The sequence below is a fragment of the Plectropomus leopardus genome, chromosome 21 (genome assembly GCF_026936395.1).
Source record: "Plectropomus leopardus strain MGB_pleo_1.0 chromosome 21, ASM2693639v1, whole genome shotgun sequence".
NCBI lineage: Eukaryota > Metazoa > Chordata > Actinopteri > Perciformes > Serranidae > Plectropomus > Plectropomus leopardus.
Genome location: NC_142196.1, coordinates 4,009,095 through 4,028,708, shown reverse-complemented (window position 1 = coordinate 4,028,708; position 19,614 = coordinate 4,009,095). Strand labels below are relative to the sequence as shown.

Genomic DNA, 19,614 nt, shown 5'->3' with positions numbered 1-19,614 from the left:
AATACTTGAAAGTAAAGATGATGTGGCAACAAAGAAGGGAACGACAAGGACTTAAGTAAAGACAAGGGAGACAATAAGACACAGGTAAAACAAAATAGGTAGGGGCAAGTAATCACAAAGGAGGGAAACTTGACAGGGGATCTAAAATGAGATGCAACAATGGTGACCAAAATAAACCAGGAAACATAGGGATGATGAATGAAACATATACTTAAGCAGCTTAACGGGTCATGACACCTCCAGAATTTGCAGGCTTTTTATGTTTTTGAGTTTCCTGTCCACCAGTTGTCCATTCAGCCCATTTTTTGTAGATGCAATATCTCAAGAACACCTTGAGGGAATTTCTTTCAAATTTAACAAATACAGTATGTCCACTTGTACTCAAGAATGAGCTGATTACAACCTGGTGGTCAAAGGTCAAAGGTCAAGGTCACAGTGACCTCGTAAAACATGTTTTTGGCCATAGCTCAAGAATTCATATGTTTAAATTTCACACAAATGTGTCATAGGATATAATGATGAAATTCTAACTCTTTAAATCCAGAGGTCAAAGGTCAGCTGGGGCATCATAATTGTTTTGCAAAAACAATTTTCTGGCCATTATTCAACGTCTTAAGTAAGGAACAGAAGGGGAGACCTTGAAACTGTGCTGATTGTACAGATATTCTGTGCGGCAGGGGGAAGTGTGTGTGAAGCACCCATGTTTTGCTACTTGACTGGTGCACGGAGGCATACAACAGTGTGGCAGTATTTCTAATTTTAGAATTGTTTCAGTCTAAAATATCTGATTTAACAGCAGCTTTTCTAAAATAAATTGCAATGCATTTTGCAACGTTTGAGGTTTCATCTTGGTTTTGGTTTTGCTATGAAATTAGGGGAGCAGGTGAAAATTGCAAAAGTGTGTGTGTGTGCGCGTGTGTGTCTGTGTTTTTTGTATAATCCATTAAAAACAAAAGGCAACTTGTTCCAGTGAGAACAAAACCTGCACTGTTTGGAGTGTTTTAAGTAACCAAAAAGGCTGAATTAAGCTTTCCCACCATGTCTAGTCGCTAAGCTATGTTCTTTATCTTTCACTCTCTCACACACACACACACACACACACACACACGCACGCACACACACACTCTCACACATAGTTTGTCACGCAAACAGCCCAACACGCCTCTATCACTTTGTGATTTATACCGCACTAACGTTTCCACTAACTATGCATATTTAATCGAGCTCACCTTGATTCTATTGGCACATGCAATAGATCTGGATACACCAGCGGCTGTCATGGTGATTTGTCTTGTCTCTGAACATGTTTCAGCCATTCGCCGAGTGTGTTCTGCACACGTCTGCATCTTCACAAGCAGAAACAAGAAAGGAAGTTTGGTGACTTTCAAATTTGTGGAATGGCTGAGTGACTGGACAAAAATTGCAACGTCTCATAGAGTTCATGGGGATTGGTTGATTGTGCATTAATAATTGCAACTGCAACATTCTGCAGGGCCTGACTTAATAAAATCAAATTTGTCAAACAGGTGCCTTCAATGCAATTATATCAATACCAATCTGCAGCAACAAATTAATTTAAGGAGTCTGGCTGTGAGAAGGGATTTTTGTTAACACAAACACTTTCATCTACCTTTTTCTTTTTTTTTTAAATGAGGCTGACCAACATGGGCTTGCGTTGTGGAGACTCTTAGTCCGCACTTACAGATGACTTGTCACTGGAGGCTTTCTGTGGCATAATTCTATGTTTTGCTTCCAACAATGTTGTTTACTTCTCTTGTGCTCTTTTGCTTTTCATCCAAAACTTTACCTGTCAGCCCTGCACGTTAACAAAACTGCTGACCGTCACCAGGCAACAACAGAGTACATTTTCCAATGGCCAAGAAGCAAGAAAGTACTGCACAGCAAAGTTTATGGGGGCATATTTTCAAGTTTTTGCAAAGACTTTTCCACCTTTTCATTCTTGTACACGATATACTTGATGAGCCAAAAGACACAAGGTCTTTCTTGAACTCTAGAAATGGTCCCCCAGTACCTACATCTGTATTGTTATTCATTCTGATGTCATTTCTTCAAATGCTTCAGATTCCTAAAATATGTACAGCCTACACTAAAAGGTTATATAAGTCAATAAAACATAATAACTGCTAAAAGTATTGAAATAGTGTCACAATAGATAATACAAACTTCTGACGTTTATTTTTTGTTTTGTTAAGTTTTGTTAACAAGTCAGATGAACTCAGTTTACTGAAGTTGCTAACACTTAAAAAGAAAAGGGTAATTTTGACTTGTCAGTTTTAAGTTGCAACAACTTCACAAAATTAAGAAATACAGATAAAATTGATCATTATAATTACTTTATGTTTTCAAGGCAATCGGTTTCCAAGATTATTTGAAGTAAGATCAATTATGTTTGATAAGCCTCATATGTGTCAATGCAGTTTTTAATGCAGCACTGATACCAGATAATAAAATATTCAGAGATGTATCTTTACAGTTATAGATAGTCAAACAGTTTTGTGGTTCTGTGTTAAAATGCACAACAGTTTTCTAATAATAAATAATGCATAGGACATAAAATCTGCATCTTATGTGTGCATCCATCATGTTGGATATGTAACATGGGAACAGCTGACACATAAAACAAACTAGTCCCAGGAAAGCAATATGAAACATAAACTTGTCTGCCACTCAATATTTCTGTTGTCAGTTCCTTTGTTTTTATGAATAATACAGTCTACAATATGTTATCCCTGCAGAATATGTCTCTTTGTGTTTAAAATATGCCTCTTCTGTCTAACATACATCGTTTTGCTTATTTAAAAAAAGGGAAACAGATGCTTCAAAATGCCAGTATTAGTATTAACTTTAATTTAATGCATTCTTGTTTCTGTCCTTACTTAAGTTTTAACATCATTGCCAAAAATATTCAAGTAATTGTCCTCCCTGCTTTCTGGCTGTTAAATGAAGCATGGTAGTGAATACAGGAGAATTGAGAAATATTGACTAATGAAATTTATAGCTCGGTATGAAAGCTACAAAAGGCTTTATAGTGGCGGGGGAGATAATTTGTGGAAACACCAGCACTAACAACACCATATAGTGGGAGACAGAGACGACCAATCTTCCCCGCTGTGGTGCCATTTCTTCACAGTAAATGTTCCAAGATGGTACTTTAATTTGACAGTGATATAGTGATGTTTAAAAATGATACACGCTGCACCTTTAAAACACTAAAACCTTCACACACACACGGATGCACACACACTAAAGTTATATGTTGTAAGCCATGTTAGCAGCATGGCTCTACAGATAGAATTGTCAGTCTGTAGATCAGTCCACCATTTTAACGGCTCCCTGTGGATGAACCTTAATGCCTTCATCATTAGCATGGTGACATGTTTATTTATGAAATAACTCAAAAACTATAGACTAGTTTGTCATGAAATGTGGCCCTCCTCAGCATGGATGTGAATTACTTTGGTAATATAAAGAGCCATTATCTGTTCAAAATACTTATTTGCTCAGTATAAGTGATGTGATGCTCCACATGAAAATACAGGTGTAAATGCACCTGAGACACATGGAGGATGGCTGGTAATGGATGCTTTGATCCACTTTACACCTTTCGTTAAAAGCATCTTCAGATAGTATCTGGATATGGTTTGACATAATGACAAGATTCGATTGTTCTGCTTAGCTCAAACAACCGTATGTTCAGTACGCTCATATCCCAAGTTGTCACATATATACGCAAATATGTGAGTGAACTTTCGTGTATACATTGACTGCTGTTGACTTTCCAGGATGCTGTTACCAATGCTGGGATGTCTACTATAGCACATGGTTAGGTTTAGGAAAAAACATCATAGTTTGGCTCTACATTCACACTGACAGCAAACACAGGTTCCATCCAGCCTCCTTATCAACTGACACATACCGCCATGCCCAAATGGCATCAGCGCATTGTGGCACATTCTGGTCACGTTGGAAAAGCAGAATTTCAAAAAAGGCTAATCACTGTTTAACATGACCCTGACTTGAATGGTAATAAAATTGTTTTAAGTGTGCAGTTTCTCTAGAAAAAAAGTCATTTTCGCAGGAGCTGTAACACTTAAAAAACAACAACTAAAAAAACAAAAGAAAGAAAATAAGAAAATCTTGGATTTACAGAACTCTCTTTGACAATGTAAGTCTACAGTAAAGTTTTTAATGACACAATTGCAAAACATGATGCAAAGCTACCTTGCCATCAGCTTTAGCTAATTAGTTTTGTGCTAATTAGCAAATATTATAATTTAACCACATTAAAGTAAGACAGTAACCATGGTAAACATCAAACCTGCTAAACCTCAGCCTGCAAGCATTATCAGTATGTGTATGCTGGCATGCTGACTTTAACATTTACCCTTTGAAATCTGAGTAAACTGGTCTTATTTCTTTCAAAAACATGGGGAGTAGGCAACGAATAACTCAACAAGACATGGCTCATAAATTTGCAAAAATCAAAAATGTTACAGAAAACACATGAAAATAAGCAAAAAAAAAAAAGTAAAAAAAGAAAAGAAACACAAAATGACCTAAAATAAATTGGGAAAAAAATGTATATACCTTACATATTATATTTTTTGTATTAAATATAAAATTATTATAATTAGAAATATGGTTTTCTGGACATTGTCCTATATTTATTTGGATAATTTTCTAATGATCCCCCCTTATTCTTTAAAATTATCTTTTGGGGGTAATGTTCTTGACACCTGTTACTTATTTTGACAATTTGTAGGACATTTCCTGCCAAGTTGTTAATTTCTTCTTTTCTTCATGTTTTCAAAAGAAATCAACCCATTTTTCTCAAGCTTGTCAAAGGGGTCTGAACACAGCGCAAAAAAACTGATGTAAACCCAGGTTTCAAAGGGTTAAGCTCAAAGCAGAGTGAGCCTTAAGTACAGCTGCATAGTGCTTGTAGTATGGCTGTGGAATCTTGTGCTGTTTCATTAATGTTCTGTGCTCTGCCTCTTTGTACAGTTTGTTTTCCTGCATACAGAATAGCTTTTTTTTTTTGCAGCGCATGTTTAAACGGTTTTAATACAACAATGAACCAACAGTCCAAAACCCAAAGATATTCCATTTTCAAAGACAGAAAACAGCAAATTATTACGTGTTAGAAACTGGAAGCTGCTAGACTGCAGCTTTTTAGAATTGTTGTGTGATTCCAAACAACATTAAGCTCCCAAATTGCATTGCCTCTCTCTTCTCTCCCTCTGCGTGTCCTGGCATTCCCGCACACAGAGGAGTCTCTGAAGCCTCTACCTGGATCCCATCCAACAACTCCGAGCAACATCCTTTTAAGTGCCCAATCAATGATTTGGATAAAAATGTGAGTGCGTTGGTGTTCAAGGTGCAGAGAAAGTGAAAATTGCTACCTCACAAATAACTGTAATTTCAAAGAGTGAGAAAGCTCAAGTGAGATGAAGAGAGAAATTGAACTGTAATAGTGATTGAAGCAACGTGCTTTTATGTAAGGACCAGATGCACTCTGGATCCTTTCTTGAACAGCTGTGGGTTTTATGTTTTTTTTTTACTTTTGTTTTTTTTTCATGCAATGATGAGTTTCAGAGCACCATTTACAGGCACAAAGCACAATCCATCTATAAACTCAAGCCTATAAAAATTGATTTTTCTTCTGCCACACAATATGTCTTGAAAGCTTTCTCTTTCTCTCAATTTTTATCATTTTTTTGCTGGCCAGAAATTAGCAATTACCAGCTAAGATGAACTGTTTTGAAGAGGTTTTATTCTTATTTTATGCACTTCGGACTGCACTCTGTCACCACTGCCTCTGTGCTGTTTCTACACTGTGCTTTAGTACAACATCATACAACTTATACACATAATGTCTCCTCAAGAGGATTCTTGTTGAGGCAACAGTACGTTTACTGTCCCTTGTTGTCCAGTGGTAATATCACTTCACTGGCTTTTGCTTCATGCTTTTAGCCCATAAAGACATAAAAGTGGGGTGAAGATGTTAATGTTATCTGGCACTTTTATAGCGGATGGTCTGGCCTATCTCCAATAAAGAGCTTTTAGCATGATACACACATCTCATGTTGATTAACTGTCTGGAGGCCAATAAAGTAAAGTTGCAGAAAAATAGCAGTAACAAGAGAGGCCAGTCTGTTACTGTCCTGGGAGTGTTTTTATGGGACTGGCATCGCTATAGAACACATCAACAGAAAACAGGATGCACATATAGCTTGGCTTTCTGTTTTCGGGAAGGGGGGAATTCATGGCTTCAGCATCAGTGGCAAATGTTTTGGTGTTAGTCACTCATCCAAGAATCAAAGGGAAGCTAAATGTTTTATGTTTTTGTTTGTTTTTTACTGTATAATTTGAGAGTCTATATATATCAGGAGTGGGAATCATCACCAGAAGCCCCATGACTCAATTTTTACCACTACACAATATTATCACGATTTTTAACATGTTGCAATATGCTGAGTATTATGATACCATGTATTGCATTTCAGCATAAAATTGAAGGAAAGTTTTGTCAACATTCGTTTTATCTCATAACACAAGGTCTTCCATCTGATTATCTAACTTTAGCCATTTTTTTTTCCAGAAAGGTGTATCTAGTTGACTGAAAAGCAATTGTTTTTTTGTTTTTAAATTATACCAGGCCACCAATAGATTAATTTGTATTTTTATTATTAATAATTTATTGGTATCCATGTCGTAATACGGCATTGACAGGAAAAAATATTCCCCATCTTTAATATGTATACAGGGTACCTTCAGCTTAAGACAATGAATTTAAGACTTAAAGGCTTTTTAATGCCACTTGGAATTAAATTTAGACTAATTTTACAATAATCAAAATTTAAGAAAAAACAACCTGCATCAGTTACCAAATTTGTGTTGTAACATAAAACGCAACTTGTTTGGTTAGTTAAAAGTTTGATGATCAACTTAAAAAGCTAAAAAAAACCATCCTGTTGTGAAAGGTTCTATCCAGCCATCTTATAAAGTGACGAGCCTGATGGCAAATCATACTGCAGCGAAAGCTGGCTTTTGGCGTTGCCATCTTATGCCGAAATCACTGACAAAGCAGCATCGAACAACGACTTCAGAATGAGAACGGCCTGGACTGAAACCGAAAAGCTATCATAAAATGAGTCCAGTTATTTTCAATTTCAGATCTTGATGGGGTTTTTCAACCATCCAACATGACTTTATGAGCATTTTAACATACTTTCAGCAATAGCCAGCATTGAGTTTCATGTGTATTATGCTGGGAAGGATTTTGGCCTCCCTGGTCTTTTGCCTGGACTGGAAACCCTATAAACTTAAAATTTAGTGCACTCATAAACTGCATCCAAATATCATTACAGTTGTTCAAATGTCCAATTTCAGATCTTGTTTTAACTGAGTGTAAATGTTTTTAATTATACTCAACATAAGATGTCTGTATTTTGGCGATTTACGTTGCTGTTATTGTTTGTTGTTTTGTATGGTTTTAATTCTCTTTAACTGTTACATCTAATTCAAAAACTTTTTAATTAAAGACTCAGCTCAAAGAGAGGTCCATAAGTCATAAAAAATAAGAATTAAAAAGGAAATAAAACATATCAATCCATCATACACACATACACACACGCGTATACATATATACACATGTATACATACATACAAATATACATACCACAGTGAATCAAGCATTGACATACATGACAGACTTAAACCTCACAGAACTCAGCTCAGGATTGGTGAGAGCCAAAATAATGCCATTTTCAGATTTTCCCACTCTACATATATTTGTTTGTTTGTTGCTTGTTTTTAATGTCTTCATTAAATGTGTTCATGCTCAGCATCACTGAAAATAAGGGTCTCCCTTGATTGATTCCCAGAGTCTTAAATTAAGTTTTAAACAAATGAATGAATGTAAAGCACTGGACTGGGTGCACAATTCAATCACAAGGGGGCAGACTCTTTGGAATAAAGCCTAATTTTTAACTGGGGGATAAAGTACAAAAATAGCAGAAAAAGTAGTTTGCCTAGTTGCCACAAGACTGTGGATTTATTCTAACTTTATGCAACTCTTTCAACTACAAGGAGTATATTCTTAATAAAGAGCAAACTCGTAACAGTAATTCTTTCCTTTCCCTTTCTTTCCTTCCTTTTCACTGATGCACTTTGCCAATCTCTGGTCTTGTAGCGCTGATAAAGTGCAGGCTTCTCTCGAGAGTGACTGCTAAGGCCCTGTAATTACAGCTCCATCACCAGCAGATATTGCTCTCAATTTGAAAAGCCTCAACTAAAGTAAATAGCAGTGAGGAGAGCCTCCGACAGGCCTGATATAGAGAAAAAAGAGAATATTATATTCCCTTGGTCTGTAGACTCTCACTGCGGGGAGGGCTGGTTCATGGGCTGCGCGTGTGCACGAGTGTGTGCTTGCATGCTCACCAGGAGGGATGGACTCACTCAGCCTCATTAGCATGGATACAAATAGCTTCTTTACTCCTGATGTCTCTTTGTAGAGACATTTAGGAGAGATGGAGAGTCTCTAATGAAGCCCTGTGCCTCACAGGCTGGGTGAAGCAGGGGTTAGAGGCAGGCTGCAACCTCAGGGTTGAAAAATGATGCCAACACAGAAGTGCTAAAAACTGCAATTCCTCTAATGGCCACTTGAGACTGACTCCATAAGTGAGTCAATTCTCACAGACCACCATGTTAAAATGCCCAGCTTTGAAGCAGAAATAAAGTTTACAGCCTGGTGCAAAAAATGCCTTTGGCCTCTGTAGCTAATTTCAACATTCATGAAAACTGTATGAGGGATTTCATATAATTCATCCATTTATATTTGATTGATTCGATTCTTACGACTTTGTTGTGTTCATGTGTTTTGAGGTTGTAAAGTGGAAACAACATGAAAGCTACAAAGAAGGTGGGTTGCCTTTTAATGCTATAAACAAGAGGCTGATAGCTGTTTCTAGTTAATTTATGTTTTTATATGTTATTGCATTTTTTATGTATTTAATATATTATATATTTATTAACTTTAATCTAGGTCACTCTACATGCATTAATGCATGTTATATACTTTACATGTGATCAAAAATGTATATTTAATTTGTGAATCAATAAAACAGTTTCATACCATTGACCAAACATTGACTTTTGTTGCCATATTTATGCATTTATGACGTTGCGTCAGCAATTCGTGTTTTAAAATAACGTTTTTATCAGTGTATACACGCCTGGCATGCTTTATAGTTTAAAGTTTGCTTGCTACAGCTTATAGATGCATATACTAAAATATTCAACTGCTACAAGTAAATGAAAGCTACTTGGGACAAAATAACGAAATATTTTTACCACCAATTGTTGATGCTGTTTCCATGCTTTCTTCCATTTCTGCTGCCCTGAAACGTCACACAAACGTCACACTCTGCAACTTGGGCATCATCAAAAATGAGCAACAACTTTTACATTACTTAAAATTATTTGATGATTCAGTTCAATAGAAATTTACTGATTCAAGCAGCGTTAAAAACAGCTTAACTAAAACCTTTTAACTTCAAAAAGTGAACTAAAACATCTCCTCCATGCATGATGAAATCAGGGCAAGAGAAAAAGGGGAGAAAAGTGGGACAAAATGAAAGAGGAGGGAAGCAGTAAGGAAACAGAAAGACAGTGTGACATGTAGGAGAAAGAAAGAAATATCCTGCGCTGCTTTCTAACTGCTGGCAAGAGACTCGTCTGCCATTAGCTGTCACTTGTGAAGACAAGTGCAGGAGTGTCATTCATTAGCTGTGGATCATTGAAAAGGATTATAACAGCGCACTGTGACATCAGAGGACACATGTTGGCTTTGATTAATCATCACTTTCATTCACTTTCTCTCACTTCCCCTCACTGCCACGCTCTCTCAAAACAGACGGCTTTCTCCTAAACTAAAAGAAGCCAGGGACTGAAGAGACTCTCCATTAGAATTACTCTCCAACTGAGAGGTGCAACTGTGTTTTTGACTGATCAGGGATTTTTTAAAAGTTAAAACAGATGCGGATATTTCTGGACTGAAGATGCTGAAAGACAATATTTTTCCTTTTTGCTGATATTCATCTTTATATTCAACTTTTTCCATGCCAGAAATTCCCCAAAGTGTTAGGGTGGCATATTCTCTGAAACAGTATTCAGACCACAGGACACGAAAGCTCTCAATATCTTAATGAGTTGAGCTTAAGGTCAACCTCCAGATAACCTTTGAAGTATTCATTAATTTTACCCTGAGTAAATCAGTGAAGGCAGAGACAGACAACACTTAGTAGTGGATTTCTAATTTTAAATTACAGGCTGATGTCAGGCTCAGCATATTTGAAAACCAATTTATCAGCTACAACGTGTGAGCAGCAAAGTGTATTTAGGACACAATACAGAGACAATGCAGTAAGTCAAAAACATTCATCTGTTTAAGTAACATTCATTAAAATCTGCCTGATTAGACAGCATTGGGCGCATCCCAATGCAATGCGCACGGTGATGTCATTTGAGAACGTGGACAGATGGAATCAGTCGCGTGCATGTGAAACACTATAGGACAGTGTCAGGCGATAACGCTGCCGTTGACAACATAATGTAAGCTGCACGAGTGCTCTTTTAGGTTTGGCAGGAGGAGAGGTGGACTGGTCCCATTAATGACAGATTTTTATGCAGGAGTGTGGAGTTTGCTTCCAGTGTGAGTTTTTTTTCTAGACCTTACCACATGCTTCTTTTTCCTAAACCCAACCATCTGTGACTCTGTTGTAAACTTTACCATCATGATGTTGCATGTTGGTTGCCATTCGCTGTTGTGTAAACATAACGATGCCCTGCGTCATCCCACCATGTGCCTTTGTTGACAGCATCCTGTAGCGTAAACTGTTGACGCAGAGGGATACCTAAAACGTCATAAGCAGGCACGGAAGGTCTCTGACAGAGCAGCACAATGTGACAATTTGGGATGAGAACATGTTAAAATAACATAATATCCAATATTGATAGGATTACTACTTCTTTAAGGTAGGAACTTTTCAATGCTACACAACTGAATCCTACAGGACCCACAACTACATTTACTAACTAATGCCTCTTTTGAAACCTTAAGCATGCATTTTAACTATAACTTAAAGTAAACCCGCACCCTCTATTAGCAGTGGTTGTACATTTCTGCAGACTGTGGCCTGTAGAAATGTACAGAGTGGCCAGAGCAGCAGCAGCATAGGAAGGTCCTCTCAACAGCAGATAACACTGAGTAATAAAGCCTTCTGCAGGAGGTCATGAACGCTGCTGCTCCATGATTGTTTCCTGAGCCGCAGGGCAACAATCAATCCACTCTCCTCCTCCCACACTTTCCTTTCACCTTATTTATATCCCTCTCTCCTCCCCACCTCCACCTGCTGCTGCCGCTGCCTTTTTATTTATCTCTCTTGCCTTTTTCCTTTTACCTTTTTGGTGTTATGTTCTAGAGACATTCTACTCACTGTAAAAGATGATGATTGCACCTTGTGTTTGTAGTTTTTGGGTATATTCTGTGTGTCTGAAAGGAAAGCAGTTGTTAGTTTTTCTGTTGTATAATGAGACTTTTGATGGTTGTGTTAATTTAAGAGGAAGCATGAGCCTTACTTGTGTCAAATCACCTGTGAAATCTCGTCATAGTTATCTGTCGCTGTGGTAATTAGAGTGGAACCTTCCTGGTGTTCATAAATCTGGATATGAGATAAAGGATCTTGCTAAGTTTGTAGTTATACTGCAGTGCAAATGTGTACTTCTTCCATTTTCACTTGCCTCTCCTCTCTCCCTCAGTCCACTGAACAATCGACTTATTTTCCCCTCTCTACTGTTTCTCTCTCAGCATTTTTGCTGTTTATTCTTCCTTGCATGTCCTTGTCTCCTGCTGTGTTTCACAAGTTTTCTCTTTGGCTTTTTCCTTTTTTGTTGTCCTACAGTGTCTCCTCTTGCTTTCAATTTGAATTACTGAATTAGCCCGCTCAGAACGCAATTAATTTCCAAACACACACAAAAAAAAATGTTGTAATGACGGATTTATTCTCCAGATGTATTTATAAATTATTATTTAAAAAAATCCTGTCCATTCCAATGGATTAAGAGATGCACCACAGAAATGACCTAAAAGTAAAAATGACAATGAATGGCCTTAACAGACTTCTCCTCGAAAAAAAAACCAAAACAATGTGAGATTTCATTAATAATTGACTTCAATGAATGAAGTGATGTTTTAAAAGACATTATGTACATCTTTTTAAAAATCATTTCTGTCACTGTGACTCAAAATATTCTCAATTTCTAAAATACTCCTGAAAACAGGATGATAAAAACCTCCAGAGATGAATATTCTGCCAACATAATCAATAAGATTTTTAATAAGCTGATTGTATCATTAAATGGACGTGTACTTTTATAACGCTTCTCTAGTCATTTTGACTACTCAAAACAATTTCACAGTACAAATCACATTTACCCATTCACACACTCATTCACACACTGGTGTCCAAGGCTACCAGACATGTTGCCACCTACTACTCAGTTTTTCACCATTCATACACACTCGCACACTGAACAGCCATCAGGAGCAATTTGGGTTCAGTGTCATGCCCCAAGAATATTTAGACTGGAGGAGCCAAGGGACGACCCGCTACCCATTAGACTGGAAAATCAACGTCCCTGTTTAAACAGTATCCCCCCTATTTATTTTATAGTGACACTCAGATCCCTCATTCTTTCCAGTGGATGGGAATTTTTGAGTCAAAGCTATAAATCTTTCATATGATTTGTTTGACATGTGTAAGTAATATAACATTTCATGTTTACTTGGAAAAAAAAGTTAAAAAAAAAAGTATGTATTTATTTACTGTTTTATTTACCTTATTTACTAACTATACGAGCAAATGAATGGCTCTCAAAAGTTGGAATTACGAGTGGGAAATTTGGAAATTTTGGAGATACCCAAAATGCCAAATTTTGACATTTGCCTTATGTTTCAGGGCAGCAGAAATGGCAGAAAGAATGGAAACAGTGTCAACAATTGACGGTAAAAAATGGTATATGCTATCAGTATCTATTAGTTGCACATTTTAGTATCTGCATCTATTATCTGTAGCAAGCAAGCATACTTTACTATAAAGCATGCCACGTAAGTATACTAATATTGATAACAATGTTATTTTATAAGACAAGTTGCCGACTAAACATGGCAAATCAATGTTTGAAACTTAGCACATAAAACACAACAAAGTCGAAAACTACGACCTTCCAACATCACATGAATTCAGCATAAAACAATATAATTGATAGCTTTGTGCTCCCTCCTTTCCTCATGGTCAGCCATGCTTGTTAAAAAGGGGACGTGACTCTACCGCAGTCCACTTTAGATGATGCGGAACACCGTGATTGGCTCATAGACATCCCATCAAATAAGTCTGTGCATTTGGGTGGCGTTAGAGAACACTAATCACAGCTCTAGACCTACTAAAAAAGTGATATCCATTAGAATGGACGGCGGATGTGAACGGGTTAGATCATCTCATATTTCACATGCAGTCAATGGAAACCACCCTGAAAATTTAGCCAGTAGTTTTAAAACTACTGTCTGGACCGAGGCTCAGTTGGTGGTAATTGAATCCTAAAGCCCAACACACCACAAGATCACAGGCCCTATTTCACTCAGACCAGCGCAGACACTCCATCATCTTAAAAATCAATCGTCTTGGCAAAATCAGAGTAATAATGGCTTTTTAAATCATGCAGTGCGTTTCTGGCTTTAGCTGGGACCTTAATGCATCTTTGACAAAGCATAATTCACCGCATCATGTAATAATAGTTTGATACTTAATGGGCAGATCCATTTGTACTCTTTTCTAAGATTTTTTAAAAGTAAACTCCAACTCAGCTGCAAGTGAGGAGCAGTGATGCATGTTACAGGGCTGATGCACACGCCATGTGGTGACAGTGTGGGTATGGAGGAAAGTGTAAGCTTGGAAGATTGGAGCTTATAGGTAGAGGAGGTGGGTGCTATGTTTCTTATTATCACACCTTTATTTAACCAGGTAAAGACATACTGAGTTTCATTGTAATTCTGCATTTGTATTATGTAAATATATTTATAGATCCATGGTCAGTGTGTTTTTTTTACATATACACAATACGTTCTCATGCAGTTAGTAGTTTGTGCGAGTGTGCTTAGAAGTGTGTGCATAACCCATTTTTTGAAGGCTGCAATCATGCAAGCAATGCACTAATGAGAGTAAAGATGGAAGTGAGCCAAAGGTTAGGAGGCACGTTGGGGTGGTGAATGGGTCACAAAACACAGAATTTTCCCACAGGATTTTCATGTGTTTGGAAATGTGTGAACTTTTGACTTATTTTAAGGTACATCATCACCATGTTTCTTTTCCAAAAGCACTTAAGTACTTAACTTTTCTTACCGAACCTCACCGTCATAACTTTACACTATCTAACTTTATGTCAAGTACCTAACTTAACTGGTGGGGCACTAATTTGTAGTATATCTGACAAAAAATTGTGCATGTATTTTTATAGAACATGCAACACGTTCTCATCCCAAGTTGTCAAATATTACAGCTTTGCAGTAGACCTCTGCGACTGCATACTGCGCCCTGTGTCTGCTGTTGACGTTCCAGAATTGCTAACATGATGTCAATACAAGCATATGGTGGGATTATACTGCACACAGTTGTATTTAGGAAACAAAAGAGGACATATATAAAAAATATATATATAAAAATCGCATTCAGATGGAAAGTGACTTCCAGAAAATAATAATAATAATTATAATAATTAAAAAATAGCAATAATAATACCAAAAGAGCTGCCCTTTGACAAATCTATATCAGGTTTCAGTCTTCATTCTTTTGATAGCTCTGTACTGATATAACAATATGACGTACCAATACACCAAGATTATGTATCACAACATTAAAATTCATGCAAACATGCAAATTTCAAGGTCCTCTTGCAGTCCTATATATACTATTCTACTCCACAACTTGACCCATATGACACTAGCTCGCAGTGATTAATCACCTTTTGGAGTCGGTGTGTGTATGTAAGGGGATTACTCTAAAAATCTTGGAGCTACAAGAACCTTTACATTCAGCAAGTTTTTGAGTTGGCATGAAACAAAGCCCATTATGACAATAACCTGAATTATCTTTTAAAGCAGCACACATAGTATAATAAAGCTTTACAGAATCCTCAGTGTATAACAGAAACACGTACGAAAATGATCTTTATCCTCATCTGACTGCACATTCATCAAGGCACGGTGAAGTAGCTGCTCTCTATATATCTATAATATATGCGAGAAACATTGTGGTTTTAAAGCAATTTGAATGTCTGAATTTAAAATATTCTGAGCAACAGAAATCTTTTTACATCAGATGTCATGATATCATGTTAATTGAAAACACTAAGTGAACATCTCCTTATTAGTTGTGGTTGGCCAAGCCCGTTCTCATTCTGAACCTGTGAAATAGTGCCACTTTGACAGTGCTTGTGGCCTAAGTGTGCAATGCTAAAAGGCACCTTTTGTGTACACATAAAACAAGTCTGAGGAAGAGCATAGAGCATACTGGCTCGAAACGTCACTTGTTTTCACAGAATAAAAATCCTTTAATGGAAGCTTCCTGGTATGCGGATATCTATCTCTGTACACATACAACACCACTGGATGGCATCAGCTGACAATGAGGCCAAACAGAACTGTATGCTTGGTTTTCATATGCCGGCTGCTGGCCTGAGAGAACCTGCTGCCACATGAAAAACGGCTGGACAGGACCAGGTTGTAACGCTACCAGTAATGATGACATGACATAACAAAATATGAGGGTGCCTTCAGTGCAGACAGGAGGGGTGGTGAATGGATCCAGCCAACCCTAGACTTTCATGCGGGATCTGGTTTTTACTTCCCCTCTGAATGTGATGGGTTTTTTTCTACACATTCAGGTGCCCTTGTTGCCTAATCCTAACCACCTGTGCCAGCATGTGCATTTGTCTAGGCGTTGGTTGCCATGTGCTGTTGTCGCCCAAACATAACCACATGCTGCATCATCCCACCATGTGCATATGTTGACATCATAGTAGCGGCATCCAGAATGTTAACATCAGATGAAGAAGGATACCTTGAGCATTATATGTAGACACAGAAGTCCACTGCAAAGCAACAATATGTGAGGAGTTGGGATGAGAATGTGTTGAAAATACAACTGATACCAGACTATCATGCTATGAACATGAGCCAACAGTGACACAAAGGTGAAACTGCCAGATCAGATTGTGTACCTTTGTTTGGCACTTGTGTATTTTGGATGCAATCCTCTAACTCATTATCAGCATAAAACAGTTTAAAACATTTTTTAAAAATATATCCAAGTCTTGCCTAAAATTGAATCATGTATTCCATTGCATATTTCCACCACATTTCACTGAAATCTGTCAAAAAGGTCTGTGTTGAACCAAAACAAAACAGGAATGAAATAATCGTCTTGGCAGAGGTGAAAATCCTGTCTTTTGCAAGGTCTGTAGGACAGAATTTAATATCTGGCATGGGGGAAAAATTGTGCCAGTCAGGGTGCTCTGTTATAAAGGGATAATTGCCTCTTTGACTCACAAAGGCATATTTGCCATTAGAATTAAAGCAGACACAAAAAGTCTCATAAAGTGGCTCACTTAGTGTGACAGAGTGGCGTCTGTGGAAGAGATAAAGCAATAATATGTTGTTTAAACTGACCTCAGGCCAATAAAACAATAGATCTGGGGGGGTCAGCAGAGGAAACTATGCATGGATGTGTTAGATGTGACGGACATGTTATCATGGGTGCAAGCTGCATAAATGCGTGCGCCAACTAGCCAGCTATATAGCCCAGAGAGCCCAGTCTGACCAGGTGAGCTCCATCAACTGACAACCCCTCGAAGTCAGCAATTATCCTCCTGAACTCAATCAGGACAAGCAGACCCACACTCACACACAAATACACAGTGCATTTGCATAATGAGATCCAGTCGCAATGGGATTGGCTTGTTAAATGTTGTTATTTGGTAAATTATGAAGACGCAGACCCTCTGATGTACGTGGTAATCCTTCAGTAGAAGAGTGTTTGGCATATAACAGTTCTCCACTGGACAGACTGCATTTGCATAATGGCACATGATATTTATCTAATAGCTAAATCTTTGAGGGGAAATAACTGAAACTGCCTGGAAAGTGTGGCTTTTAAACTCACATGATATACAGAATTACATTTACCATAGATATAATTGATTCAGTGTACCGTAATATCAGTACATTATCACCATTAATGCTATGATGTAAGAGACTAAAAATTTTGTTGTGAATTAGTGAAAAAAGTTTTGAGCGTCCAAGAACTACGTAATCTAACAATGTTTTGGATAAAGTGTTAGATCGATTGACATCAGTTTTCTTGGGCAGCCTTCAGACGCCGAACACAGTCATTTAAACCTTTAGAATGTAAGCAAATTGTAAAAAAAAGTAGGAAAATGTCACAAGAGAATGACGTGAAAATCATGAATGAACTAGGGAAAATGTTAATAAAACTATATTTATATTAATTCTAATTATGTTTTAAAAATAAGGTTACAGACAATATATTTTTTAAAATATTATTTATATGTATTATTATTATTATTATTATTATTATTGTGTGTCTTTTTTGGTTATTTTATCTTTCTCTTTTCTCTTTTATCTTCTCTTTTTAGTCATTTTGTGTCCTCTTGTGTTCAATTTGTGTCTATTTTTGGTTGTTTTGCTCATTTTTGCAGTTATTTTGGTCTTTAGTCTTTTCAGTTTCTTTGCAACTCCACTTTTTGTGTCTCTTTATTGTTGTTTTTCTCTCCCTGTGGTTATTTTGTGTCTTTTTGTGGTTGATTTTGCTTGTGTTGTAGTTATTTTATGTCTTTTTTCAGTACCTTTGTATCTGATTGTGGTCTTTTCGTGTCTCTTCATGGTAATTTTGTGTCTCTTTGTAGTTCTTTTCCGTCGTTTTGCAATAATTCTGTGTCTCCTTGTTGTTGTTTGTTTATCTCTTTGTAGCCAGTTTGGTCATTTTATGTCTGTTTTGGTCATTTTGTGTCTGTGTTTAGTCATTTTTTGTCTCCTTGTTGTACTTTTCCTGTTTTTGCTATTTTGTATATCTTTTCAGCTTCTTGTGGTCTGTTTTTGTGGTCTGTTTTTGTCTCTTTGTTGTCATTTTGAGTCTTTTTCCTGTTGCTACATGCTAATTCGACATGCAGCAAGTGAAGTGGGCGTGGGGTGGCAAATGCTCTGGTTTCCCCCTTGGTGTACGATACGGCATGTATGGGCATTCCGTTAAATATCAATTGTATCTATGGAAAACGTTCTTTGAAAAAAACATATTTTTGTGAATTTATACTTTGAGGTGATGGGTTGTCTAGTAGGTACAAGTCAAAGGCAACAACAGCTTGTTGCATATATCATCGACACAGCGTCTGTGACATCAGTATGCCTCATACTCCGCTGTTAGATGTGGCGTTTCCCAATATATCACACTGTGTTTCAGGGGTGCATTCCATAATTTATGACCCCCCACCTTTCAGCTCTGACACAGCCGGTGTCTCAATATGTTGCATATACCTGCACCTAATGCGAGTAACACAGGGAAATGAACTGTATGCCTTTCACTGTTTTCATTTCATTTGTCTCACGCTGGTCTCCAGTGCACCATTATTACCTCTGCATGACATACAGAGGAATGGATATTCATAATGTGTGTGTGTGTATATGTTAAGATGTGGTATTGATCTTTGAGAGAATTACACTGACTGAATCAAAAAAAGTCTCAATCTGAGCAGAGCCAGAAACATTTCAATACTTTGCATCCTTCTGACAACAAATCAAATAAAAAAACCAATAAAGGTTTTGCATTATACGCTGCATTATTTTTGTCATTGGTACGAACCCCTATGTTTCTGCTCTGTTCTTCAATGAGAAGTCAAGGTACCCAAAATGCTGATGTCTTTGCTCCGAATATCCATGGTGACAAACACTTGTGTGAGGAGCAACAGTATTGGAGCTGCACTAATAAGTATCTCCTAAGTAAACAATGGATCGACATTATGTATAGTGGAAGAGAGATGGCGGTCAACAAGGGCAAATGCACTGCACCAGCCCAAAACATTTCAATTAGAAGAAACATGCTGCCAATTTAAAAGCATATGATATCCAAAACAAATACAACAACGGAAAGGGGCTACAAAATGAGAAAACATGCTTGGCACAGTTCTGCATTACTGGTCACATGCTAACTTCTGCCTGCCCAGTCACCCAGCTCCCATTCAGCAGTTTTCCAATCACCCTATTTCCCCAAACTTCAGCATGAGTCACAGCCACCTCATCAAGGCAACTCACTTCAGCTGTTCCTAATTAAACACAGCCAGTATATATAACCCAGCCTCCAGGCCAAGGGATGTTGGAGTAGCAGGTTTAACTTAAAATGTTAGCCTTCAATCTGTATGTAATGACAACATTGTTCGATGTTGTGTTTTCAGCTTTTTCTGTTGCCT

General features: G+C 37.4%; 1 long non-coding RNA gene across 1 annotated transcript in view; it reads right to left on the bottom strand.

Moving 5' to 3' along the window:
- Positions 1-19,614, bottom strand: part of LOC148185981 (uncharacterized) — a 209,893-nt gene that overhangs the window by 177,795 nt on the left and 12,484 nt on the right. Inside the window, exon 2 of the long non-coding RNA XR_015775399.1 lies at positions 1,230-1,346. This is a non-coding gene — a long non-coding RNA (uncharacterized LOC148185981). The remainder of the gene's footprint in view (positions 1-1,229; positions 1,347-19,614) is intronic.